The sequence below is a fragment of the Mustela nigripes genome, chromosome 4, assembly GCF_022355385.1.
Source record: "Mustela nigripes isolate SB6536 chromosome 4, MUSNIG.SB6536, whole genome shotgun sequence".
NCBI classification, from domain to species: Eukaryota; Metazoa; Chordata; class Mammalia; order Carnivora; family Mustelidae; genus Mustela; species Mustela nigripes.
In genome coordinates this window covers 52395364-52403968 of record NC_081560.1, presented here as the reverse complement: position 1 = coordinate 52403968, position 8605 = coordinate 52395364, and the positions used below count along the sequence as shown (strand labels likewise).

The following is an 8605-nucleotide window of genomic DNA, read 5'->3' as shown; positions in this document are numbered from 1 at the left end:
CAACTGCCTGCATGAGGTTCAGGCAGCCGGGGTTTTATATACAGAAATTAAGCAGTCATAGTCCCTACCCTCTCGAAATCTACGCTTGCCAATGCTAATTTGAGCAATCACCTAAAAATACAACGAAACAAGACTCATCTGCAATTATTCTCTGTCCCACATGCTTCTGTTCTGTGGCTCTTTCTCACTGTCCACTTGGGGATTCTGTACCTGCTGTTCTTGCTACCTAAAACTCCATCTGGGTTAAAGTAGGAACATGGAACATCAGGTTGGGGCTATATTCTTTTGGGACTGAATACTGGGAAGATTGCTTTTCTTGTGCAAAAGAGGCTCACACTGTTGAATACCTACACAGTTTCCATTATTCTGCCATACCCAGCTTTTTTTTTTTTTTTTAAACGCATTTCCTACTATCATTTGCAGCTAGAGGAGGGCATGTAACACATTTCTGGCCAATGAGATGTAAGTGGAAATCACCACAGAGGGCTTGTGGGAAAGTGCTTTTTTAAAGAGCTACTTTGTTGGCCTTTGCCTTTGTCTTCTCCCTTCCAGTCGTCTTGCCTGGAAAGGGGATGAAATGCTGGATGTGCAGGAGCCATCTTGTGACAACAAGGTGTCGTTCAGAAGGGCCAAAGTCACAGCCTAAGGATGCTAAACAGAAACATAGAAAGAAACGGGGGTCCCTTTCCACCAGTTTGAATTGATATGTGAGGAAAATAAGACTGCCATAAAGTTGACCCCTAGAACCCTAACTGGTTCTAAGCGTTGTGCGGGTGAGGTTGTGTAAATTAGGGCATCACTGTGACTAAAGCTCCCTTTCTGATAGTATTTTCTTCCTTTTTTGAGCACTGGCCTTTCTCTGAGCAATGTTAGCTTGGGCGGAGTTTTGCCCGAGTTCAATCTTGAGCATCAAACAACAATTTTGTGAGGGTCTAAGATGCACATCTCAGAAGAACAACAAACAAGAAAGAAAAGGAGGCTAGAGTAGTGTAAAGAACAGACAGAGTAAGGAGAGGCTCGAAGGGTGGAGGAAGGTGGGGCAGCAGCACTCTGCCGGCTCGGGAAAGGCCTCCCTTCTAAGGGGTGCAGTCACTGGGAGGACCACCATAACCACCTACCACAGACTGGGGAACTTCAACAACAGAAATGTATTTTCTCACAGTTCTGGAAGGTCCTTGAAAGTCCAAGATCAAAGTGCCATCAGGGTTGATTTCCAGTAAGGCTATAGACAATGTCTTCTTGGTGTGTCCTCCCAAAGCCTTGCCTCTGTTCAAAGAGACTTAAAGAGAGAAAGGGAGACAGGGAGATCTGGTGACTTTCCCTCTTCTTATGAGGACACTAGTCCTTTTGGATTAGGGCCTCATCCTCATGGCTTCATTTAACTCATTTATCTCCCTAAAGGCGTTACCTGCAAATACAGTCACACTGGGGATCTGAGCTTCAACATAGATCTTAGCGGAACACAATTCAGCTATGACAAGCGGCTTATGAACAGAATCAGAAGGAAGATACAGTGAAGGCAAACTGAAGCCTGGAGGAAGAGCATTGGAGGCGGGGGAACAGCAAGCACTAAGCTGTGTGGCAGAGAATGCTGGCATGGCCGAGGGGCAGCAGGGAAATCAGCCCAACTGTGCAAGTGAACAAGGGGGAAATTGCCAGGGAGAAGGACGGGGGAGAAATGGAGGCCACATCTTGGATAGTCTTGTAGATCATTAAAAAACCCGGCCTTCACACTGAGAGAAAGGAGGAGCCACTCAAGAGGTCTGAGCAGAGGAGCAACATGATCTTACCAATGTTTTAAAGAGTTCTCTCTGGTCATTGTGTGGAAATGGACTCTAAGTGCTGAGATGGAAGCAAAATGTCAGTTAGAAGGCTGTTAAAATAATCAGGAGAGAGATGATGGTGCTTGGACTTGTGTAGTTGAGAAGTGGGCAGATCTGGGATTTATAAAGGGAGAGATGATGGGATCTGCTATCGATCAACGAAGGTGCAAGAGAAGAGAGGAGTTTGGAACACCTCCAAGATTTTGGCCATATGCACTGGAAGAATAAAATTGCTATGTACTCAAGTGGATTAATGGTGAGAAACTCAATTTTGAGGGGTAAGATATCAAGAGTTGAGTTTCAGGTAAGTTAATTTCAAGACACCTTTTAGAAACCCAAGTGCGGGGCATCTGGATGCGGGGCATCAGTTGGCTGAGCACCTGACTCCTGATCTTGGCTCAGGTCATGGTCTCAGGACTGCAAGACTGAGCGTCATGTCAGGTTCCTGATCCTGTCTGGATGCTCTACAATTTATTTATCCATTCATCTGTTGAAAGACATCTCAGTTGCTTCCAGGCCTTGGCAATTAGGAATAAATTTATTCATATTAAAGTTTTTGTGGACATAAGTTTTCAACTCCTTTCAAGGATCATGATTGTATCATGTGGTAAGAGTATGTTTCGTTTTATAAGGAGCTGCTAAACTGTCTTTCAAAATGGCTATGCTGTTTTGCATTCCTACCAGTAGTGAAGGAGAATTGCTGATGTTCTACATCCTCACCAACATTGGGTATTATCACCATCTGAAATTTAGCCATTCCAGTAGATATATAATGGCTTCTCATTGTATTAATTTGCAATTCCTTAATGACATATGCCACATGCCAACCCCTAACTTTTGCTGTATCCTATTCAATGGAAGAAATTCACTAGGTCCAGCCTATACTGAAGAGGAAGGTCATGGATAGCAGGAGATGGGGCCACTGGGGACCATCTCAGGGGCTGACCACCATAATTAAACTAAGAAATGAGGGGAGAAGAGGAATTAAAGACAAATATAGACACTTTGGAGGAGTTTTATTATTAAAGAGAAGAAAAGAACTGAGAGGTTATTTGTAGAAGTATGTGTAGTCAATGTTTTCCTTTTCTTTGTTTTGCAACAAACCAGATCATTATTACCAATAAAGGTGACACTTTGGATATATTGCTATATAACCAAATAAAATTCTATTTTATATCTTTATTCATATACTTCCTAGAAGTATGGTGAAAATAGCTAAAGTTTGTAAATAAGAACCCTGAAAGGGAATTTTTTTCTTTTCAAGATTTTATTTATTTATTTGAGAGACACAGAGTATGAGAGAGAGAGAGAGAGCATCAGAAGGGGGAGGGTCAGAGGGAAAAGCAGACTCCCTGCTGAGCAGGGAGCCAGATGCAGGGACTCTATCCTCGGACTCCAGGATCACGACCAACTGCGACACCCAGGCACCTGGGAATTTTTTTTTTTTTTAAAGATTTTATGTATGGGATGCCTGGGTGGCTCGATCGGTTAAGCATCTACCTTTGGCTTGGGTCATGATCTTAGGGTCCTGGGATTGAGTCCTGAATTGGGCTCTTTGCTCAGCAGGGAGTCTGTTTCTCCCGCTGCCTGCCACTCCCCCTGCTTCTGCTTGCTCTTGCTCTCTCTCTCTCTCTCTCTCTTTCTCTCCGGCTCTGATAAATAAAGATTTTATTTGTCAGAGCAAATGAGAGGTGTCCCGAAAGAGGATTTTTAAAATCATCTGTTTTGTACCCACATGGGGATCAGAAAGAAGCACATCCACACCCTAGTGCTCCCAGGACACATACAGGTTCACCTTCTAATTGCCAAAATCAGCCACACAAGTTTATTTAGGCAGATGAAACCAACAGACTTCAGCGTGGGCAGACATTCTCTCTTGGCTTGAAAACAAGTCTACAGCTGCTTGGAAAAGGCAGGCTGCTGGGCAGAGACCTGCATGTGCCAAATGGCCCAATGACCAATTAAATTGTTACGGAACTGGAGTGATCATTTAAATCGTGACAAATGTCTGCAGTTCCTTTAGCTTCTGACTCTCCACTACAACAACACAATAAAATATGCACTCAACACAGAGACAAAGTAAATGAATGGGCCAATTAATTCATCAAAGCAAATGCCCTAGATCTGTGTCTGATGTCAGTTCATTGAGAACAAATGAGTCTTAGCATCTCCTGGGTATAGGGACTGGGCAACAGCAGGGTTTGGAGGAAGGTGATAAACAATGTTCTTTCTTTCCCTTCCACATCCAAAACCAACACAGAGGTAAAACACAAAATGGAAATTGAAGTGTTCCCTTTACTACTAGCAACACTGTATCCTCGGTGTTCAGTCTGTTCTAGTTCCATCCCAGTTTAGACCATGAGTCATCATAGCCTTACACTGAGCCTGTGCAGTGAGGGAAGCAAGAGAACAGGAGTCCTCAGTTTATAGCCTTCCAGTGGATTTGCTCTTCTTTGAGGAAGATGAGCCATTGGCTGATCATCTACATCACCCACCATGATGTACTTGGGGGCCAAAAATTTTAAATGAGTAAAATGCAGAATCATGTTTTTGCAGTTAATGAGAAATACTATTTCATTTATCTAGGACTATGGGGAAACCACAAAGATAAAGGTAATGACACTTACAATGTACCCAACTGTGTACTGAACCAAGAAAACCCTCAATGGCTTCCACATGGTCCCTTCTTCCCTCCCATTCCCCTCTCATCAGAGAAGATAATCTTAGCCTCTTCTATTGAGAAGAGGGGGCAGGTGGAGAATGGACAGTCACAAGCCTACCTTGGATTGCATGCTCTCAAAATTCATGTTAGCATTGGATTTTATTGAAATTCTTTCCTCTTCTAGAAGGCCATGGGGAAATGGTGGGCAGAGGCATTATCTAGCAGAAGTTCCTTGACAGAGAAACGTGGGGGGGGGGGGGGGCAGGGTAAAGTTCCCCACTAGCAGCAGCAAAACTAGCCAGAGAAATGACCAACACCTGCTGAGGCCCCAGAATGCCTTCTCTGCAAGTGTGTGAGAAGCAGACCAAGAAAGGAAATCCAGCAGGTTTTTTCAAGTCCTTACCGTGCCCCAAGGCCTCGGCCAGGTACTGCAGGGATAAATTCACACTCAAGGTGACCCAGGAGAGTTACAGCCTGGGATAAGTCCCTATCACTGCCACCATTATGAGCCTCTGAGACTTTGATAGCGTGAATACTCAACTACGTTGGGGGGGTAAATGGTGAGTATCTTTTTCTGCAGTCATTTTATCCTTACCCAAACATATTTCAGGCACTATATTGAGTTCTGAGAGCCAGCAGAGAAGGAAACAGAGTCCTCATGGAGCTTATATTCCACCACCATGACAACTCTGCTTTTGGGGAACATCATAAGGCCAGTTCTACTCCACCAGAGAAAATTCTAGCTGATCTATAAAGTACCTTCTACTCTAGAATTCCACTTTAATTCTCTCCACCTCTGATTTTTACCTCTCCGCTACTTGATGTGCGGTGAGCTTCCTGCTGGTGATTCTAGATTCACTGCAGGTACCCCTCCTCCAAGGAGCCTTCCCTGACCATTTAGCTGGCTGGGCTCAGTGGTTCCTGCTGTGCCCTTGGCACACTGTGTGGTCTTCCATCGCCCAGGAGGACGGCACTTTCCATTCCTTGAGGGCAGGTGCAGTTTCTCATACCACTTTATTCCCCCAGCACCAATCACATTGCCTGGGACAGTCGGCACTCAGAAAATACTTGTCACGCTAAACACTCCCTCCAACCAAAATAATCTCAAGTGTCCCAGTTTCTAGGAAGCTCCAAATCTCAAAATTCCAAAAGCAGGTTAAGGACAAGGCTGGAGAGAGCGGCTCCTGGGCAGCCGTGCTTCTGTGGCTTGCAGACCACCCTGAGGGAAGGCATGGAATACTTTGGTGGTGGGAGGGGTGGTGTATGTACCTAACATTATCTGATGCCAGGAATTTCATCTAAAATGCCCTGAGGTAGATGCACACCACACCTAGAGAGGTGTTCCGGCAGGTGTGCCCGAGTCTGCAGGCTCCAAGCCCCGGGCGCCGGCAGGGGGGGTGCGAGAGCCACCGGGCGCCCCCAGCGGGGCGGGTACAGGGCCGGGAGGGGCGCTCGGGTAACTTTTTGGTTGGTTGCCGCAGGGTGCCCCATCGCCCAGACTCCTTTTAAACTTGGTCTCTCCAACGCCCTCTCTTTTCCGCCGCGGCGCGCGACTGGGTAAGTACCTTAAGACCGGCTCGACGCCGAAACAGGCCACGTGGGGGGTCTCTGGTGGCACTTACTAGACGCTTCCCTCCTTGTCCCCGTGCTCGCCCCGTCCGGGTCTCCGTGACCCCGGTTCGGCCTCAGCTAGGCGCCCCTTGGGAAAAGCACCCCGATCCCGGGGAAGGAGCCCTCTTAGGTGGGCTCCGGGATCCGGGGACCCTAGTCCCCAGGAAGCGACCTCGTGGCGCCTAAATACCACGCCCCCCCCCCCCCCCCAGTCCCTGCACATCTCGTGCTTGTGGCCCCGACGCTCAAGGGCTCCAGGCCACAGAAGCTTCAACCTCCTATTTCAACGAAAAGAGAACTATCGGAGAACGCCCCTGGGGGCCGGGGGGGCGCCGAGCCTGCTGGGTATCCGCGTTGCCGCCGCACTCGGGACTCCAGTCTGCCAGCTCTTGGCAATGACCCCTGACATTGCCAGTTTGGAGAGTGAGGGAGATGGTGGATCTGAGCGCTTGAGGTTTCCGTGCAGAGCAGCGTGGTTACAGTGCCAGCCACAAACCGAGGGGACGCAGCCGCTTACTACAGACGCCTTTGCCTTGACACTTTGCAGGGCAGTTGGGCTTTTCCAAAGGTCTGGGATGAGTCTTGCCAAAGCTGGTAACTGCTGTGAGCCCTCTTTAAGGAGCCTGCAATGTTCTCCCCAAAGTCATGGTTTTCTGTCCTGGGGGAAAAAAAATCTGAACCATTGGGGTTCTGATCTGTGTCCACTAAGACATTGGCACACCTTGCTGTAGAAAGGGTTGGTCTCCGAATTTTGTAGAGATCTAAATTTAAGTTGAATGAAGAACTCCTTGTAGATATCTTAGGTATCACTTAGGAATCTCCCTTTGAAATATGAGGCTTGTGAGGTTCACATGTTTGTCCTAGAGTTATGAAAGGATTTAGCACTTATTAGAAAATAATTCAATCTTACTGATTAGGAAACCCAGTGGGACATCCATTTTATCCATTTTAGAGGGGGGTGGGTAGTTTTGCAAGCTGTGCTGTAGGGACCCTTTTGCCACCATATAGCCATATATACGAGTCCAAAGCACATGGCCAGGGTTCCCTGCCCTGCATCCCCCCATCTGGTGACTAGCACTGCCACACCAGCAAATACAGTGGTCAGGCTTTGTTTTATAATTGCTTTATATGTTGGGGCTTCCTCTTGAGCCAACATTTCAACATTTCCATCTGAGACAGAAACATGGGCCCAGAGAGCCAGGCAGCATGACAAGGAAGCAGCAGCTTGAGCCAGTGTCTATTTAAGGATCGTGGAAACTGAACAGGAGCTGGAAACTTCTCAACTTGCTAGCTCTCTGCCTCTGGGTAAACAAGTTCCAGGCTTCCTTTGGTTTTTAAATCTGTTTGGAGTTTGTTTTAATGTCTCCTAGGTACAAACTGTTGCCAGTAGTATTTACTTTTTTTCTAAAATTGCTACTATTCCAGGCTAATGTAACAAAGAGATCAAGCTGTCACTGACATGAATTCTGTGGAATCCCAGATGATAGGAACTTAATTCACTGTTCATTTTACTCCTGGCTGAATGTTACCAAGGAGGTTCTCAAGTGTGAGGAAATTTTGGAGGATGTCACCTTTTTACAGAAATTCTATTCAAAAGGAAGCTTTTTCTTCATCAAATGTAGCTAGTAGATAACTACAATTAAAGACACTCTACAAAACAAAAAGCCCCAACCCATAAAAAGGGACATGATATTCCTAATGTTGTTCTCACTTTTCTCCCAGGCTCAGTCCAGTTCAAGATGTTGACAAACTTCAGGTATGGACCAAATGGAGAGAATTTGGCTTGAGTTATTAAGTGCTGAATGGAATTCTTGGCCAAGGATGAGAACCCTAATCTGATTAGATATGCTTCTCTGATGGGTTAAAGGATTTACCTGAGGCCAACAAAATAGGACTTGGTTACGGTTACAGCCACAACGTAGAGTACTAACCACTATACGATCACGGCGCGCCACCCTCCTGGCGGCCGGCCTTCCTGGTTACGGTTACAGGATCACATCCCTTCTCCCTGCTGAAAGTATGTTTTAATTAGAAAGGGGGAAAGCCTCTAGTATATAGGTAATACTTTATTATGCCAAGAAAGGTTATTTTTTAAGTGGATTTTTAAGTATTTGACATTTAATCTTTGAAAGTATCTTTTCCAGTGGTGGCCATTTTGCATTTGAGTCTTCCAGAAGGTTGAGGTAGATTGTTAGCTTTAGTAAAATAGGGTTTGAGTTAAGCATGCACTTTTATATCAGAACATTGCTGACTGGACAACATATAGTATGTTGGGGAGTTCTAGTTACTTACTTGAAAATTTTTCTTACTAGCACATTTAGTACTTGCTGCTCTAACTACCTGCTGTGATACTTCTTTTACAGGGCTGCTGCCTGAAGGAAGCTTTTCACGTAGATAATGTGTATTTGCACATGTGGTAATTTTTATTTATATATATTTATATGTTTTTCCTTCCTTTGTCCCTTTCATGGTAGCAGCAGAGGTGAATTTTGAGCAGGTGCCAAATAGC

General features: G+C 45.7%; 1 non-coding gene across 1 annotated transcript; it reads left to right on the top strand.

Annotated features, from left to right (window-relative positions):
- The first annotated feature begins 7908 nt into the window (after positions 1 to 7908).
- On the top strand, positions 7909 to 7979 carry LOC132017086 (small nucleolar RNA SNORD93). The gene has a single exon (XR_009404163.1). It is a non-coding gene; the product is annotated as a small nucleolar RNA SNORD93 (small nucleolar RNA).
- Positions 7980 to 8605: the final 626 nt, after the last annotated feature.